The 19,004-nt window shown below is 39.5% G+C and overlaps 1 protein-coding gene and 1 pseudogene across 1 annotated transcript in view; both read left to right on the top strand.

Annotated features, from left to right (window-relative positions):
- The window catches only part of RARB (retinoic acid receptor beta), an 829,117-nt gene that overhangs the window by 41,223 nt on the left and 768,890 nt on the right, over nucleotides 1-19,004 (top strand). The window contains exon 2 of the mRNA XM_020971099.2: nucleotides 12,680-12,758. The gene's annotated coding sequence lies outside the window, so the exon portion shown is untranslated. The remainder of the gene's footprint in view (nucleotides 1-12,679; nucleotides 12,759-19,004) is intronic.
- Nucleotides 9,248-10,063, top strand: LOC110197317 (large ribosomal subunit protein eL6 pseudogene; annotated as a pseudogene).

Raw genomic sequence — 19,004 nt, 5'->3', positions numbered from 1 at the left:
TTTCCACTCCATCCTTCATCCCTGCCTCTTCCTCATTGGCAACTTAGACTTTGCCCTTGGAGTGACCATTGTCTCTGACAGATAAGCTTTTGCCTCATCTTACCTACAACCGAGTCTCCACCCTCTTTCTGGACCAAGCTGACACATGCCTAACTTTACACCCCCTTCCAGCTTCCCTGTATGTGTTATGTCTCTTACTGAAATGTGAGGACATTGTTTTTTTTGTTTTGCTTCTATTTGTATCTGAAGCATTTAGTATGGTGATTGAAACATAGCACTTAATAAGTTTTATCTACCTCACTAGGTGCTTAATAATTAATAACAACATTAATTGATAATGTTTATACGAAAAACCTTTACAAATATTATCGCTCTTTATCCTCACAACAACCCTGGGAGATACATGCTATTGTTATCCCTGTTTTACAGATGAGGAAATGGAAATAGAGGTAAAGTGATTTGCCCAGGGTCATATAGCTAGTAAGTATCCGAGGCTGGATTTGAACTCAGGTCTTCCTGACTCCAGGTCCAGTGCTAAATCCACTGAGCTGCTTAGCTGACTCAGAAATAAATGTTCATTAAATAGAATAGAATTGAATAATTAGTTGCCATCATCGAATTTCTCCCTTTTCATTAATGTTATCAATCGGCATGTATTTGCTATCATACAAAGTCAAGAGCCCATGCCCTCATCTCCATTGTAGCCTGTTTTCCTGCTTCCTAGGGTTGCTTTTCAGCAGAGGTATATGACTATTTTTGCCTCTTCATCTTCAGCAGCTTGTTTCAACGTGGAAAAAAAGAGCCATGTTGGTATTTTCAGAAATGGGTTAATTCCGCATCCTGGCTCACCAGCAAAGAATACAAGGGAAATCAAGTTTTTACCTCGCTGAAGAGCCTCCCCCTTTCTCCACTTTTCTGAGCTCCTGCTGCTTTTCTTCTTCACCAGGCAGCCAGTCTTGGATGGCAGGGGAACAAACCTAAGCTAGACTTTTTGTAGCCTTAAGATAGCATCAGGGGGCAATGCAAATGGCAGAAACCTCAGTCTATAAGTGCGAGTTGGTAATATTCGTGGCGATTCAACTTCAGTGAAGAGAGATTTCTAAGATGGAGCAATTCCGCTTTATCTATTAAACCTCACGTCGACCAGTTCTTCATTAAATGTAGGTCTTAAACAGGGCAATTGAATCTAAGATATCAGACATGTTTGAATTACGAAGATCGACTGTTACAGTGTTGGCCTTAGGCATGGGATAAAAGGACCTGAATTTAATATTCCCCCAGAAAACAATATAAGAAGCAGTAATTGGCAGCATCTGGAAGATACCATGTTGAAGAGAAAAAATGGCTAAGACAGAGCTATCGGAGAGTACGTTTAATGAGGATGCACTAAATCTCAGTTCACAAAAATCCTATAGATCTCTCTACGAGCTGACCCCAAAACAAAAGTGGTAGCAGACTTTTTCATTTCTCATTTTCTTCTTCAAAATGGAAAATTTACAGCTGGCTGATGAGTGCCTGGTAGTATGAATAATAAAGCTTCACACTGCAGAAAACAGGCATTTGATTTGTTTCCGTTCTTTGTTGTACCTTGCCTAGACCTATGCTATGCTAGGCTGACCTAACTTGACCTAGATGAAGATCTTATATAAAAGAAACAGCAAGTTGTATGTAATAGATTTGTAGTTTCATGTACAATCATCTTTTCTGCCCTACTCCACTGTGTTATCGAATTGCTTGTTTCATTAAGTTCGGAATAAAATAAAATTTAAAAAAACATAAGAAGGGTGCCTAGGTTTGCTCATGCATGTTAAATGATGTATCGTCCTTGTGCCATAGTTAATAATGACTCAAAATACAGAAACAAAATACTTAGGATTTGGGAACAGGTTGAGAGTCAGGGACATGGTCCCAATTGATACGGTTAGCCTGCAGAAGACATGAGAACAAGCAGAATTCTCTGACAGAATTAACAGAAGCATCTCAGAAAAAAAGAGAAAGCCATATTAACTCTCTTTAAGTATCTTAAAGGCTCTCCAGTGGAAGAGATACTGGATTTATTCTGTTTGGCCCCAGGGGGTCTAGAGGTAGAAGATACAAGGAAGCAATCATAACTTGATTTTAGGCAATTAAAACTGTCCTGAGGAATGGGCTGCTTTAAGAGGCGGTAGGTTCCCTTTAATTGGAGGCCTTCAGCAGAGGCTGGTCAACCTCTCTTTGGCAGTTGATATTCTTTCCAGATACGGATTTGACTAGATGTCTAACCCCTTCTAACTCTGAAATTCTAAAATTCTGTGATTCTGTGTTCATTTTCCTGACCCAATTGGGGTTACTTTAAAGGCATAAGTACTGACATTTTCCAATGGAAAAGACAAGTTTCTACTGCTTATTCCTAATCCTCCTGCCTCTTCCCACCCTTAAGATAAATACTCAGATGAGCCATTCAGAGTTTACAACTTCCTGATTGGATTGCCTGGACAGATCTGATGGACCAGGAGGTCCGTTCCAGAGAACAAATGTCTCTTAGTTTACTTAAACCTAGCCTTAATCAACAACAGTAGGAAGGTCAGAGACTTACTGATCCTTCTTGAGATAAAGGGGTAAAGCTATTGGAAAAATGGAATCAGAAAAGGGGGAAACACCACTTGCCCTGTGCTCTCCAGAGCAAAAAAGAAAATAAAAGGAAGAAGGGCAAAGAGACAGAGAAAGAAGGAGAGAGATGAGCAGGGGGGAGAGAGGGACAACACAGAAGGGAGGAGAAGGACATTGAGAAGAAGAAAGGAAGAGAGAGAAGGAGAGGAAGGAGAGACGGAGATGGACAGAATGGGTTAGGGAGAAGGAGAGAGGCAGGCAGGGCTCTTTACCTGTCTAGTTATAATAATTGCTCCTATTTCAATAAAGCTGGAAGGTTTGCAAGTGCTTTCCTCATAGTGCCACATTGAGTAGGAAGTAAAGCATTATTATCTCTGTTTCACATACGAGCTAATCTGACAGTCTAGGAATCAAAGGGAATTTTACCTGTTTACGGGGAATAAGCATCAGAATTGGGATTCCAATCTTGGTAGCTTGACTCCAAGTCCCTGTACTTTCCTTGGGGTGACTGCTTCTTATTCATTAGTGTTTGTGAATTCATTTCAATTCAATGTAACTCAACAAGCATCTTGTAGCACTTTTTGTGGCCTGGGCACTGGGGGAACAAAGACAAAAAGGAAACAGTGCCTCCCCTCAAGGTGCTTCCATGTTACTGATTCTTTAATAGAAGTGGGGAGCCATGAGTCCTGAGAGAGAACAGTTAAGACAGAAAAAAAAAAGCGAGAGTCAAATGACAAAGGCTGAAGGCCCGACTGCCTCTTGCTTGCTGTGCAAATCCTTTTATCTTTGCTGGGTTTTCTCATCTACAGAATGGGGATGATACGTATCCCACCTACCTCCTTGGGTTGTGAGGGAACCACTTTAAAAACTGTCGCTCTATGGGTTTATCCTGGCCATCTTCTAACCATATTTCCTGCTACTGTGCCCATTGGACCAAAGAGCATACTCTGGGTAACTTCACACTAGGAACTCTGTGACCCCTGCCCAGGGACCCTCACTATGGGGGTTGACGAATATGCTCCATGGCACTCTCTATCTAATGGCCCTAGCCATGCTTTACTTCACATGCTGGCCAGCTATCTTTTTCACCTGCCTTACCATTGACCTTATGCATCCCCTCGTTTTTCCATCTCTGGAAACTCAGTCAAATCAATACTGCTATCCATTGCTACTGGAAAGGATATGTCAGTCTTCTCTTCTGTGGTTTCACTTGTCTTCCCTGTGACTTTCTAAACTAAGATATCCCTCCCTGGCTACCTCTCTCCTATATGTAATGATTTCCTCTTCCAGAATAGAAGTTCATTGAGGAGAGGAACTTTTTACTTTTTGTTTGAATTTCTATTCCTTGCTTTTAACATGGTGGTTGGCACATAATAAACACTGAATTGCTTTTTTTCATTCCGCCATTTCATTAATCTATAAATATATAAATCATAATGCTATGTAGAGCCATCAATATATTTATAAATGGAAACTATTGTTATTCTTGCAAATATTTATATTTTTTGTGATGTTTCTATATGCGTTCCCCCCTTAAGAGTTTTAAGTGTTTTGTGGAAATGTTGATTCTTAAAAAGAAACAATTTCTCTTTTTCTCTCTCTTCTACTTCTGACTCTCTTGGTACTTTGCTCTGTGTAGTTTCCCTTGGGGATGATGGCAATTAAATCTTCCCAGGTCTTGCAGCAGGAATGGTTTTCCTGCTATGTTTTGCTGCCTTAATTTTTTTCCCCCAGTGAGTCCAAGGGGTCAGACATAGTCTGGGGCAACATTTAAAGAGTGAAGCCTGAAAAAACAATTGAATTAGTTGTTTTGGACTTCTCTCCTTTTCCCATTAAAATGATGTGGGATGGGGGTCAAGATGTGTTTTAAATTGATTTATTGGGTTGAAAAAAATGCAACCAAGGCCAAGAGGAAATGCCTCTTGGTCATGCAGTTGCTAAGCTACACCCCAATGGGGAGTTTACAAGGATGCCCAGGGAGAACTAGACTGAGAGCACCCTAAGAACTGTATGTTGTTAACTCGGCCTCAAAGAAGGTATTTGAAAAGTTCATTATGTTCATTGGCAAAATTAATTCTTTTATAATTTTGTGGAAATTAAAAGCACAAAGACATACCAGTCATGGCTGTTACAATAAATATTTTCATCATAACTATTTATGCCAGGGGTTGTTAATCTGGGGTGTGATTTTTTTTCTTTTAAATAACAGTGCTTCAATAGAATTAGTTTCCTTTGGAATCCTGGGCATTGGAGTTTTTGCATTTAAAAATAATTTTCTGAGAAGCAAGGGTATAGGCTTCCCTAGACTGACCATCTAAAAGGTCTAGGACACATAACAGGGGAAGCCCTTGTTTTTTAGATAGTCTTTACTTTTCCCCTCCTCTGATTACTTACGCTGTGTCTCTGGCCAAGTCACTTACCTGATGTGTTTCATAGAACACCTTACTACTTACCATCCCTTCCTTCACTTCCTTGTGTGGATGAGACCTCAGTCCCTCCTAAAACAAAAGTGATTCACACTTGTGTGGGGGGTGGGTGGGGGGGTGTATGGGGGGGTGTGTCTGTGGGTGTTGGGGGCGGAGGAGAGGGAAAGGGAAGGAGGGAGGGAGAGAGCAAGCACCCAACCTGACAGACGTCATAATTTTTAAATTAGAAGGGACCTTAGAAGTCACATAATTTGATACCCTCATTTCACAGATAAGGAAACTGAATCCCAGAGCAGGAAAGTGATTTGCCCATGTATATAGGAATAGTCAGTCAGTGGCAGAGCTGGGATTTTGCTCCTCTCCTCTGACTCCAAGTTCAGTGTTGTTTCCCTTGCACTGATTGCACTTCCTGTAAGGGACCACAACCTGGTAAGGTGGGGACAATATTTATAAAATATGTTTAGAGACTATGAATTTTCAGCAAGGTACTTTTAGGCTTGATGGAAGAAAGAACTTGCTGACCTTCACAGCTGTCCAAAAGTGGATTGGGCTGCCTCAGGAAGTAGTGGTTTGCCCTCAAGAAGCTCTTCAAGCAAACACTGGATAGCCAGGAGTGTTAGATGTACAGAAAATTCTTTGTCTGCTATACACTTGAGCTACATGGCCTCTGAGGGGTTCCTTCCAGCTCTGAGATTCTATGATCAGGGATCTGAGCTAAATCAAAGGAGGTCACAATCTTCCTCAAAGGAGGGAGTTTCTGCTGTAGGAGTTTCTGCTCTCAGCAGAGTTCCCTGAGAGATTTGAAGATTTTTCTCAGTTTCTTTACACCACACTACTGTGGCAACTGGCATTATCACCCCCCATTTTACAGATGAGGGAACTGATACCCAGAAGGAGCTGTGACTTTCCCAAGGTCGGCAGCAGCTTTTAAACCTCTAATCCAACCCACTGACCGGGCTGCTGGCTGCACTTATGTAGAGGATTCAGAATTAAGTTGCTCTTTGTTAGAGCTGATGTTCTTAGAGTTAGGATCAAATAAACTGATGATCAAAGAGGCTCTTTGAAGCAAATTATTTCACTTCCCTGCCAAAAGAAAAATTAGGAAAACCTAATTAATTTTCCTCCTCAGTATGTCTTAAAATCAAAGATGATTTAGGACTTAAAAGTTTGGCACAAGAATTGAATTTTTCAGGGAGAGCTCAAGTGTCAGAGATTGGCATCACTCTACACTATGTAGGGATATTGGGGGCACCATTAATCTTGTTAAGACCCATTATTCAAATGACTCCCCTATTTACTTGTTTCACTTCCATACGGCAACCGTAGTTTTTGTTCATTGTGGATTTTGTTTGTTTTGGTTTGGACTCATGATTTTATCCATATGGGGAGCTCATAGCGTGGAAACTCCCTCCAGCGATGAATATCAGCAACTTGTCTGTAACTTACAATCTTAGGGAGGCGCTCACAATGATGACGGGCTGACTTGCTCGTGGTCAGACACAGAAGTCGAACCAAGTCTTTCCTGTCCCTGTGGCCAGCTCTCTAGCCAGTCCATCATCCTGCCTGTTATCTGTGGCGTCTGTACCAAAAACCGTCTGGAGGCAGCTAGGTTGCACAATGAGTAGAGCACTGGGTCTAGAGTTAGGAAGATCTGAGTTCAAATTCAGCCTCAGATATTTACTTACTCTGTGACTTTGAGGAAGTGATGGTCTACTTCAGTTTCTGCAACTACACAATGGGATCATGATAGTACCTACCTCCCAGAGTTGTTGTGAGGATCAGATGAGATAATATTTGTAAAGAACTTAGCTCAGTGTCTGCCACATAGAAGGTGCTTAATAAATGCTTGTTCCCTTCCCCTTCTCATTTTAAAGCTGGTAAGGATATTTCTGAGTTTATAGAGTATTACCTTCACTTCCTTTGGGTAAAAGTCCCACTGTTTAAGAAACTAGTCTTAATGAATTTTGCAGTTAAAAAGGCTTTACGTACTTATAAGATAAATGACACAAAACCTTATCCCTATTTTATAAACAAGTCATCTAAGGTTCAGAGAGATTTTTCATTATCATGTGGTTAAGTGGTGGAGCCAAGAACTTTCTACTCTAAATCTCTTCTTAAACTTTTTCTACTTGCAACCCCTTCTCACCCGAGAAATTTTTACACAACCCCAAGGGAAGGGAAGGGAAGGGAAGGGAAGGGAAGGGAAAGGAAGGGAAGGGAAGGGAAGGGAAGGGAAGGGTATATAAAATAGGTATACAAATCAAATATTTACTGATAATAAATCATAAAGAAATTTACTTTAAAATAATTATTTAGTATATATATTTTACAATTTATTATAGAAGAAAGCAAATTTGTATACTAATGAGATGGCTGTACTTGTTTATTTTTATATAAAGAATTAAATCTTGGCAGAATATTTGATACTGCAGGACATAAAGCATCTTCAACATTTTTCAGAGTTGATCAATATTTTGATTTTGTAATCATCAATACTGAGAACATCACTTCACATAAGTATGTGGTCACAAAATGGCAGAGGTATGTTTACAGCCATTTCAGAAATTGTTGGAAATTCTGTCCTAATCCCAAGCCAAAATTAATTTACTGATTTTGTAGGAAACTCAAGTTTTAAACCTGTGTTCCCTGCTAACTCATCCAATTCTTCTTGAACTTTTAATGGCAGATAACTGAAGTTTTTGATTTCAATTGAGTATGGTTTATGAACCCAACATTTTTTTGGGGGGGGCTAGGCAATGGGGTTAAGTGACTTGCTCAGGGTCACACAGCTAATAAGTGTGTCTGAGGCCATATTTGAACTCAGGTCCCCCTGAATTCAGGGCCGGTGCTCTATCCACTGCACCACCTAGCTGCCCCAAACCCAACTTTTAAAATCAAAATTTGATGGGAAGTATTTCTGAAACTGTGTCTCAAAGCACTTCAGATGATCAGTTATAACCCTTACAATTAAATGTTTGGGAAGATTATTTTCAATTATAAAATTATCTGTAGCTGTCAACATTTCTAAAGAGCCATTTTCCACCCCGTTCCTCCATATGTTAACTTTTTTGGTAAAACTTTCAGTTTTATCTTTTAACATAAATATGTTACAGGTTTTTTTCCCTTGAAGCAGCCTATTTAAATCATTGAGTTTTTTGAAAATATCTCACAAATAACACAGTTTTTGAAAGCTTTAAGTCATTATGAAAAAAATTAATAAAATTGGATTTCTGCTCAGTCGAAAATATAACAACTTCATCTCTCAATTTCAGTAGTCTGTTTAAACTTCACCCTCTTCAGAGCCATCTCACCTCTGCATGTAGTAACAAGCTTTTGTAGTCAGAGTCAGAGTCTTTCCAAAGATTTGAAAACAGACGATTGTCAAGGGCACAGCCTTTAATGAAGAATGGTTTTGCCAGTATTGCGAAGTACAATAGCTAACTCTGGTAATATTTTTTGGGCTATGAGTGTCTTCCGATGAATCATGCAATGAGTAAAAGTGATATGTTCATTTCTGCCAGCTTTAACTTTTGCTACAAATCCAACTTTCTCACCCATCGTTGCTTCAGCAATGCCTATACAGACTCCAACACAATTTTTCCACTGTAAAGCTTCATTTGTGAAAAATTTATCAACTTTAAGATATGTATCTTCCCCTCTCGTGTGCCTTTCCAAAGGATAACAAAGCAATAATTCCTCACGTATGCTTACCTAGTAACATATAAAGTAACAACTGTGTTATATTAGAAATAGCATTTGTTTCATCTAACTGAATTGCAAACTTTGGCTGCCCTAAATCCTGGTAATGAGCTGCTGGAATTGGCTGTTACTAATTTGGAAATAGTATAATTCTCCAAGGAAATTTTTCAAATTCTGTCCCTACTTTTTCCCACAAACTATTTCTGACATTTTAATAGCAGCAGGTAACATGAGATCTTTTTATCGTGTAGAGCTTTTTAGTTTTTGCAATTAATTAAGTTTCATAAGAATCAAGTAAATACTTTTTATTAATAGTGACGCATTTCTCAAAACATTGTTTTTCTTTTTTTGAAGAGTTTAAAAGTCATTCAAAATATTCCTTTGGTTTATTGCAGTATACTGCATGCTGGGTATTAAGATGTCATTTTAGCTTTCCCTTTTCTCAAGATGGTGGACAAAAACCCCCCAAAGGAACCAAAGGAAAAGAAGATCCAAAAGGAAAAAAAAGAGAAAAACAAGAAGGAAGATGTAGCTGAAAAGGTGGTGAAAAAGCCCTGAAAGCACTGCAGTTGGAACCCAGTCCTGGCCCGAGGGATCGGTTGATACTCTAGGTCTGCAATTATTCCAGGAGAGCCATGTACAAACAGAAATATGCTGCACCAAAAACTCACATTGAAAGGAAAAAGAAAGAGAAGGTGCCTGCTACTATCTGAAAGCCAGTTGGTGGTGATAAGAATGGAGGAACTCGTGTGGTAAAGATTCACAAGATGCCGAGGTATTACCCTACTGAGGATGTGCCTAGAAAGCTGCTAAGTCATGGCAAAAAGCCCTTCACCCAGCACGTAAGGAGACTTTGATCTAGCATCACTCCGGGCACAGTTCTGATCATGCTCACTGGCTGCCATAGGAGCAAGTGAGTGGTTTTCCTGAAGCAGTTTGCTAGTGGCTTGCTGCTGGTTACTGGACCTCTGACCATCAACCGTGTTCCTCTGAAAAGGACCCATCAGAAATGTGTCATTGCCACCTCTACCAGGGTTAACCTTTCAGCTGTAAAAATTCCAAATCATCTCACCGATGCTTACTTTAAGAAGAAGAGGCTCCGTAAACCTAGACACCAAGAAGGAGAGATTTTTGACACAGAAAAAGAGAAATACGAGATTACAGAACAGTGCAAGGCTGATCAGAAAACAGTGGACTTTCAGATCCTGCCCCAAATCAAGAAAATTCCTCAGCTCCGTGGCTACCTGCACTCTGTATTTTCTCTCTCTCCAATGGAGTTTATCCTCACAAGCTGGTGTTTTAAATGCCTTGCACAGAACTCTCATTAAAATATTTGGAATAACTAAAAAAAAAAAAGATGTCATTTTAGTTTGGCTGGTTTCATGCTCTTTGAAGCCAAAACTTCATTACAAATTAAGCAAAGAGGTTTTTCCACACCATCATCTTTATTAGAAGCAAATCTATATTGCACAAATTATTTGACATATTTTCTTTTTCTTGTCAATTTAGGTGCACTACAACCTGGTAGCAAAGACTGCTACATTTTCATCAGTATTTATACTTCTATCTAAATGTATCCACTTACTTGCAACCAAAAATATTTTTGTCCTAAAATATAAATAGGTGTTGCTAATAATTTCTCAAATAAACACTAGCTTTAGTTTATGAAATTACATTTATGCTTAATTTGAAACTTGATGCTCATGCTTACATATACACACAGTGGTGCTGGTGGAGAAATATTACTAAAGGGCTTTTGTCTTTACTTGCTGTAATTAAACACTTATGTGTCTGTAAAAGAAAGAGATAATTTTTAAAATCAAACGTTCTAACACAATACAATGCAAAGATATACTAATTTGATACATGTTGAGGAATGATGGTAGGAAAATATTAAAAATCTTGATTTTCTGTCATTAAGTTATTATGTTTCTGTAAGAGCAGAAAACTTTGTATGTACAGTAAAAACTCTGCAATTCATAACATACAATAGGCTCAAATCTGAGCCAAGGTGTTTCTGGCAGCTTTTGTTGGTGCGGTATGGTGTGACAGCATGTGCAGGGCAAAGTGTACATGTTGTGTGTTCAGAACCAAGACTACAGTGACGTTTCACAATGCAACGTGGGCAAATGCTTCCTGAAACACTTTGGATTCATTACGAGTTTCATTTTGAATTAATTTTTGGTCATTGCCCGTTTAGCAGAACTTTTACTGTTGCCAAATTTTTGTGACCCCCACATTCAGTCATGAGACCCCATATAGTGTCACAACCTATAGTTTAAGAAGCACTGCTTTAAATAGTGGCTGTGGTCTCCTCTCCTTTCCCCTTTTCTTCTTCTTCCTCCCACTTTCCTTCCCTTCCCTCTCCTCCCTCCCTCTCTTCCCCCTCACCCCATCCCCCTTCTTTTCCTCCTCTCCCTGTTTCCCCCCTCCACCCATACCCTTCCCCATCCTCTCCTTCCCCTCCTCATCCTCTCCTTCCCCTTCCCATCTTCTCTTTCCCCTCCTCCCTCCCCCTCCTACCTCTCCACCCCAGAGGTCTTTATGAAGGGGCCTAAAACCAGTCTCTGGCTGTGTCTCTAATGTATTTATATTTACATGAGTATTTCTCCCAATAGAATGTAAGGTCCTAGAGGGCAGGGACAGTTTTATTTTTTTCTTTGTATCCTAAATACTTAATATTTTGCATATTAAAAATTCCTAGTGCTTGTTTCATTGAGCCCAGGAAGCTACACACTTATTGCTTACTTATACCTCTCATTTTTCCTCTGATGTTCTGGGGAAATAAGCCCAATGGGGTATTTCAGGACATGCTAGGTGTGATTCTTTGTGCACCCCTTAGGACAGTAAGGCCTCTGTACTCATCTGACCATGCATTAAAATCCACAATGGAACCCAATTAGTATGAAATGGCAGGGGTAGGAGCAGGGCTGTGGAAATGTTAGACAACTTACCAGCTATGTGACCCTGAGCACATTGTCTCAATGTGCCTCAGGTTCCTTTTCTATAAAATAAGGGTGTTGGACTAATTGGACCCCAGTGTCCCTTCCTGTTCTAAGTCTGTGGTCCTATGCCTTGGACAAAAAGTATTTAACAGGGCCATCGCAGTGAGAGAAGTGATTTTTTTCTTATATTAATGATCAACTATTGAATTAAAATTAAAGGGTTTTCTACTTCCTTATCCAGAAATCAACCATTGTAGGAAATCTTGGGAAAATCTTACCCAACCAGGCTAAGAGTTCATTGTTTTTGGTCCTACAGGTCTGGGGTAGAAGTGGATTCTCTCTTTGATATGTAGACTGATAAATCTCTTTGACTAAGACTTGCACGGTGTACCCCTAAAGCCCTTATTAGAATCAGCCCACATTTCATTATAATAATTTTCTCATTAATTGTTAACCAATTACAGTTGATTGCCACCCTCAGGAACACCCACTTTTCTGAAGGTATGTAAATTGTGAGCCTGATACCATGGGGTCTTTGGCATTCAATAGTGCCCTTGACCTCTTTTATTAATATCATGCATTATTAATAAAATGATTAATTTCCCAGAAACTATGTCTCTTGAACTTTTTAAATAACCCAATAGTCTGGTTATTGGGACAATAAGGGAGCTTTGCAGACTCCCTTCTTTTCTGGGAGGGTAAACAATATCACATTGAAAAGAAATGAAACAAAACCAAACCATGGGCTGTTTAGATAGAGACAGAAGTCCCCAATAATCACATCTCTTGATGGTTTATATAATTTTTCTACAATGTGATGTGCCCAAAACTAAAGGACATAGTGGGTTCCCTCTCAAGTGAGATCTTCATGGAGAAGACCACTTGTCAGGGAAGTTGTAAAAGGGTTTTACATTCAGATACAGATTGGGCTTGGTGGACATTGAAGTACCTTCCAAATCTGACCTTTTGGGATTCCATTAATCTCAACATTACTTAGTTTTTCTAAATTCCTTTTTATAGGATGCTGATCAAGCCCACAAAAGGGCAATATTCCACATTTCTCATCTCGTGAATGGCCTTCAGGATCTGCAGACCAGGGGTAAGTTCAGAGTTAGTGCCTATTAATTCCCTTGTTCACCCAAAAGCTGTGTTGAGTGATCTTACTTTGAATCCTTCTCATCCATCCCACTCCCACCTCCCAATTTATGAATCAGCTCATTGCCTGGAAGTGGTCAAGGAAGAAAATGTAGAGGTGTCATTCTGAAGTCTTTCTTGGAACAAGGTGAATGTGTAGGTTTGGCAGATGGAAGGTTGTTTCATTTTTGAGAGAGGAAGAAACTAGCAAGATATATAGGGAATGAATGTAGCATCTAAGAAAGGATCTTTCTGGATCTCCCTGTGAGGGAAAAGACTTGTCCACCGTTATCTTAACACAAATATAATGCTAATTTAAGTGTTGAATAATTTTATTACTGTATAATTGCAAACATTGTGATTAAATATAAATATATGTATGTATGTAAATATATATATATATATAATATATGTATATTTCTAAACTAGTCATCTAATTCTATTTGACTTCTGTGTATATGCACAACATTCGTTCGTCACACAAAATTACATTTTCTAGACTTCATAGAAAACCCCCCATTCAATTCTGAATGTACTAGAGAGACATGAAAGAACTTTTTATGTTTGGATTGTCCTCATAATCCTACAAGGAGCCATCATCATCAGAGAGCTTTTGAAATTGTCAGCTAAAAAAACCAAACTTTGCCAAACCTTGGGTCAGTGATGCTGAGGGACGATAATATTAATAAAGTGTATTAATTACAGATTACATGGTGAGATAGCAGTGTATAGTTTAAAGGGCCTTGAACTTGGAATCAGATGATTCTTGATTTCTAATCCCAATGCTGGCTGTTTGATCTTGATTAAGCCACTCCCCCTCTCTGTGCTTCAGTTTCCCCACCTGTAAAACGGAGATGATACTACCTGTTGTTCTTATCTCCCAGAATTTTTGTGATTACCTCATATAAGATAATGTATGTATATAATACAGCATATACCATGTATCATAATATAATAAAATAATATACTGTGTAATATGTAGTATATACCACATATACATTATTCTATAATAAGATACTTTGCAAACTTTAGAGTACCATACACATATCATTTATGATGACAATTTTTCCTGTCCTGACTACCTCTTCAGGTCTTGTTGTCTTAGAAGGCTTCTGAAAGCCTTGCCCATTGTGATATTCTGGGATCTTTTCAGGAGGATTCTCTGGGTAAGAGAGAACATGGAACTGATGGGATAGGATTCCGTGATCTCTATTGTCCCTTCCAACTCCAAAATCAATGATTGCTTTGTTTTTCTGGCCCTCAAAAGCCATGTCATAAAGAGACCTAGATAAATTATTAGGCTTGGATAAGTCACATAAGGTACAAGTTCAGACAATAATTATCATGGCTCTTTCTTTTTTATTAATTTATTTTGAGTTATCAACAATCACTTCAATAAGCTTTTGAGTTTTAAATTTTTCTCTCCCTCCCCATTTGATATGAGCTATATATATACATTCCTATTAAACACATTTTCACATTAGTCATGTTGTAAGGAAGAATTAGAACCAATAGGAAGAACCACAAGAAAGAGGAAATAAAACAAGACAGAAGGGAAAAAAAAAGCAAATAGTATGCTCCAATCTGCATTTAAACTCCATAGTTACTTTTTTGCATATAGATAGCATTTTCCATCTTGAGACTTTTGGAGATGTCTTAGATCCTTGAATTGCTGAGAAGAGCTAAGTCTACCAAAGTTAGTCATTGTACAACGTTCTCCTGGTTCTGCTCACTTCACTCAGCATCAGTCCATACGAGTCTTTCTAGGTTTGTTTTAAGTCTGCCTGCTCATCGTTTCTTAGAGCACAATAGTATTCCATTACGTTCATTTATCACAACTTGTTCAGCCATTCCCCAGCTGATGGGCAAGCCCTCAGTTTCTAATTCTTTCACCATGGCACTTTCACCTGGACTGTTTGTGTCCACATACTTTTTTGTCAGCCCTGATGTTCTCCCTTTTTGTGGAGGTGTCATGGCTTTGCAACATTGTTGTCATTGTATCCATTCTTCTCTTGGTTCCATTCACTTCACTTTGCATCAGTTCATGCAAGTTTTCCCAAGTTCCTCTGAAACCATCCCATTCATTATTACTTATAGTACAATAGTATCCTATTATGTTCATATACCTTGACTTGTACAACCATTCCCCAATTAATGAGTTTTCCCCCACACTTATGACCACAAGAGAAATGCTTTAAATATTTATACATATATATGTGTCATTTCACTTTTTCTTTGATCTCTTTGGGGATATAAACCTAGTGGTGGTTTTTCTGCATCAAAAATTATTCATAATTGGAAAGATTTTGGGACATGGTTCCTAATTGCTTTCCAGAATGGCTGGATCAGTTCATAGCTTCACCAACAGTGCACTAACATACCTGTTTTCTCTCCCTCCAGCATTTTTCACTTTCCTTTTTTTTTTGTCAGCTTTGCCAACCTGATGTATGTGAGGTGAAACCTCAGAGTTGTTTTAATTTCATTTCTCTAATTATTAGTGCTTTAGAGCATTCTTTTCAGATGGCTATTGGTAGCTTGATTTTTTCCCTTAAAAATTGTGTTCATATCCTGTGACCATTTGCCAAATTAGGGAATAGTAGACTTCACTGTAGCTACAGATCTGTTATGTTGAAGTCCCTGCTACTAAAGAGGCTGAGGCTGGTGGATTGATTAAGCTTGAGAGTTTTGAGCTGTGGTAGGGCTAAAGCTAATTGGGTGTTTGCATTAAGTCTTGTACTCATATGGTGATCTCTCCCAAACGGAAGGCTACCAGACAGCCTAGGGGGCCAGAGGCAACACAGGTTGGAATCAGACAAGGTCAAAGCTCTTGTCCTACCTAATCAGTTATGGGATCAGGCCCATTGGGAGCCACTGAAATTTCAGCTTGAATAAGAAAGGGAGACCCAATCTCCACAAAAACAAAAATAAGCAAAAAAATGGGATTTTTTTTTGCATATGGTATGAACTTAGTGGACTTAAAAGAAATGAAGAATATACACATTGAGATATTTTCATTGAACAAGTGAATTTTTCATTTTTGCCCTAGCAAAATCGAATTGTGGATGAAGACTTTATTTGAAGAATTGATATGGTGGCAGTTTAAGAACCTTAGGTTTCAGAGTTTCTCCATCCTGACATTGTTATGCCTTGTTCATCACATGGACTTAAGGATTTATAAATTATAAGAAATGTTAATTTTCCAGCAAAAGCAATAGGCAGGGATTTTAAAATACTTCATAAAAAACTCACGACTGAAGAGAAGGTTCACAAAGACTTGTAGAGGGAACTGCTGTTGATACAAGTTAAGATTCTACGTTAGCCACCACTTGGGCCAACCGTAAAATACTCTACCATTCATATTGATAAGGAATGTTACTGTCTGGCTGAGAACTATGGCTATACCAAAATCTCTGAGGCCCTAAGGTGATTGAAGAAAACAAAGGTGAGGGGCTGGGCAGGTTTCAACACATTACATAGTAAATAGTGAATTATGCAGAAGTCTAGTTGTTGATTGACTGATTGAAATAGCGTAAAGGACATCATGAATTGTAGCAAGAATGAAAGGGTACCTCAGGGACAGCCCATGTCTTCCATTCTTATCCCTAATGCTAAGAAATGTGTGTTGGGTGGAGAATTTATGGGAGGGCATGGATCATATGGGATGATAACGATTGGAAGTGTAGTCGTCTGTACCATCCACTGAGTACCCACAGCAACAAGATCTCAGATCTGTTGGAGGAAGCTGGGAGGGCATGTGTTTTTCCATGACTTTGCTAAAATTGGAAATGCCTTTGTGCTCACCCATCCATCTTCTCCCACCCAGTCAACAAACAAGGATTTTCTGAGTGTTTACTAGCTGCTGTGGGCATATAAAATAAATGAAAGACCTAGACCTGTCAATCTCGAGGACAAGCTAGAGATTGCTTCTGCTAACCCTTTTCATTTTACAGAAGAGGAAAACGAGAGGAGTGAAAGGTGAAAGGTGAGAAGTGAAAGGACTTGTTCCAGGCAGCCTACCTTGTTATAGCAGAGGTTTCCTGACTCTGTTTTTATTTTCCCATATACTATTCTGTGCCTTTGGTTACTGATCCAGAGCCATGTATAATCTTGGGTACCAGAGAAGCCAGGATATTTAGCCAGGCCCTACGGAATGAGTGTGGTAGGATGAGGTCAGAAGTCAATGAGTGCTTCATAGATAAGGAGTACCGGAAGTAGACCTTAAAAAGTGAATAGGATGTAGGTGGGTGAAGAAGATTAGGCAGAAAGACAACATGGAGGAGAGCGTTTGATACATCCTAAAGCATCATATGTGTTTTTTTTAACATCAATAGTAACAGTAGTAATAAGGTGAAGAGGCAGGAATAAGCCTGGAATTTTAGTGGGAGAGTGAAGATCACAGGATCATTGATTATAACAGAAGGAGACTTTAGAGGCATCTAGGCCAACGTGTGAACTTTACTGATGCAGAAAAGTAATGATAGGGATGTTGATAGCGTGTGTATTGAGGTTTTAGGTTTGCAATGTGTTTTTGCAAGGCTTATCTCAATTGATCCTTACATTAACCCTGTGACACAGATGCTTTATCATCTCTATTTTACAAATGAAGCAAATGAAGCTGAGGGACATTGTTAGTTTCCCAGACTCACACAACTATTGTCTGGGCAGGATTTGAATTCAATTCTTCTTGACTTCAAGTCCTATCCTTCCTGTACTATATTATACTATGTCATTAGTTGCTTCCAAGTGATTTGGTCAAGGTCACCCAGAAGGCAAGTTGTAGAAATGGGATCTGGTCACAAGTCCTCTTAAGTTTTGTGCTCTCATCTCTGTACTGTGTGGACTCCCTGTCCAAGACAAAGAGGGGGCAGTGGGAAATAAGGCTGAATATGTGGGGTGAGGGTGGATTCTGGGGGACCTGGAAAGTTAGTCGCTCCGCTGTGCACATCTGTGGGACAGCTGGCTGACTTGGGGTGGGGCAGATGGAGCCTGTGGGTCTGACAGAAAGCAGCACTCCCAAGACCCTTACATGGACCGAACCTGTGAGCAGAGCCTCATTAGCATCAGGGGATGCCCAACCGTGCTAACCAGCCACAGATGTTGCTTCTAGCTGGAAGCATTATCGACTTTGTCATGACTTTCCCTGCCTGTAAAATGCCGATGTAAGACAATTGCAGATGCCTGGAGTTTCTGCCTTGAGAGGTGTTTCTTTGGGTGCACAGTGTCCCGGTCACGCAGCGTGCTATGGCCTCAGACTACACAGTCATTTGACTTCCATTTAAAATGAGCACTTGTAGGGGCATCAGAGCTACTGATAGCCAGCCTTGCTTTAGCATAGGTGTCCCCCAAGGTTGGCCTGGGCCCTCTTATCTTGCCTTCTCTTACCCTCTACTCCGATCCCCAGCTTCACAGTACATTCTCCTCAGACCACAATTACCTTGTATGTATTTATATACGGGCGTGATGTCTTCCCTGATAGGATGTAAGCTCCTCGAGGGCAGCAACTATTTCATTTTTGACTTGATATCCTCAGAACCTAGCATAGGGCCTGGCCCATAATTGGTGCCTCATCAATTCTTTCTATTGCCTGGCTTTCTTACCTCCCCTCCCATCTTTTTTCTTTCCTTTCCATTGTCTCTTTCCACCAGGAGTTCTTAACTCTTTGTGTCTCATGATTTTCTTTGACAAACTGATGATGCTTATGGACCTCTTCTCAGAATAATCTTTTTAAATGCACAAAATAAAATGCTTGGAATTACAAAGGAAGCTAATTATGTTGAAATAGAATTATTAATGTTTTTAAAGGTTCACAGACCTTAGGTTAAAATGCCAACATTGCAGTTCTGCCCAAGATCTCTTCAGCTGCCTTGGGTTAAAGTAGCATCTCTAAGTAGATGACTTCCACATCAATAATCTAGTCCTAATATTCTTCCAATTGCAGGCCAACATCACCAATCGCCAGTTGGAGGGCTTGTTCTAGATGCCCTATGGGCATCTCAAGCTCAACACACCCAAAACAAAACTCATTATGTTTGCCCCTAAACTAATTATTTCCCCAAACTGCCTTTTTCTGTCAAGGTCACCACCATCCTTCTAGTCTCCCAGGTCTGCAACCTCTAGTTGTCTTTGACTGCTTGCTATCTGTCCCTCACCCCCTACCGCATATACAGTTGTTTGCCTTCTCTTGTAGGTTTTAACTCCATGACATTTCACA

Source organism: Phascolarctos cinereus, unplaced genomic scaffold (genome assembly GCF_003287225.1).
Source record: "Phascolarctos cinereus isolate Bilbo 61053 unplaced genomic scaffold, phaCin_HiC Scaffold_1;HRSCAF=81, whole genome shotgun sequence".
Taxonomy (NCBI): domain Eukaryota; kingdom Metazoa; phylum Chordata; class Mammalia; order Diprotodontia; family Phascolarctidae; genus Phascolarctos; species Phascolarctos cinereus.
Note: the sequence above shows the minus strand (reverse complement) of the source record. Positions and strands in the feature narration are given on the sequence as shown.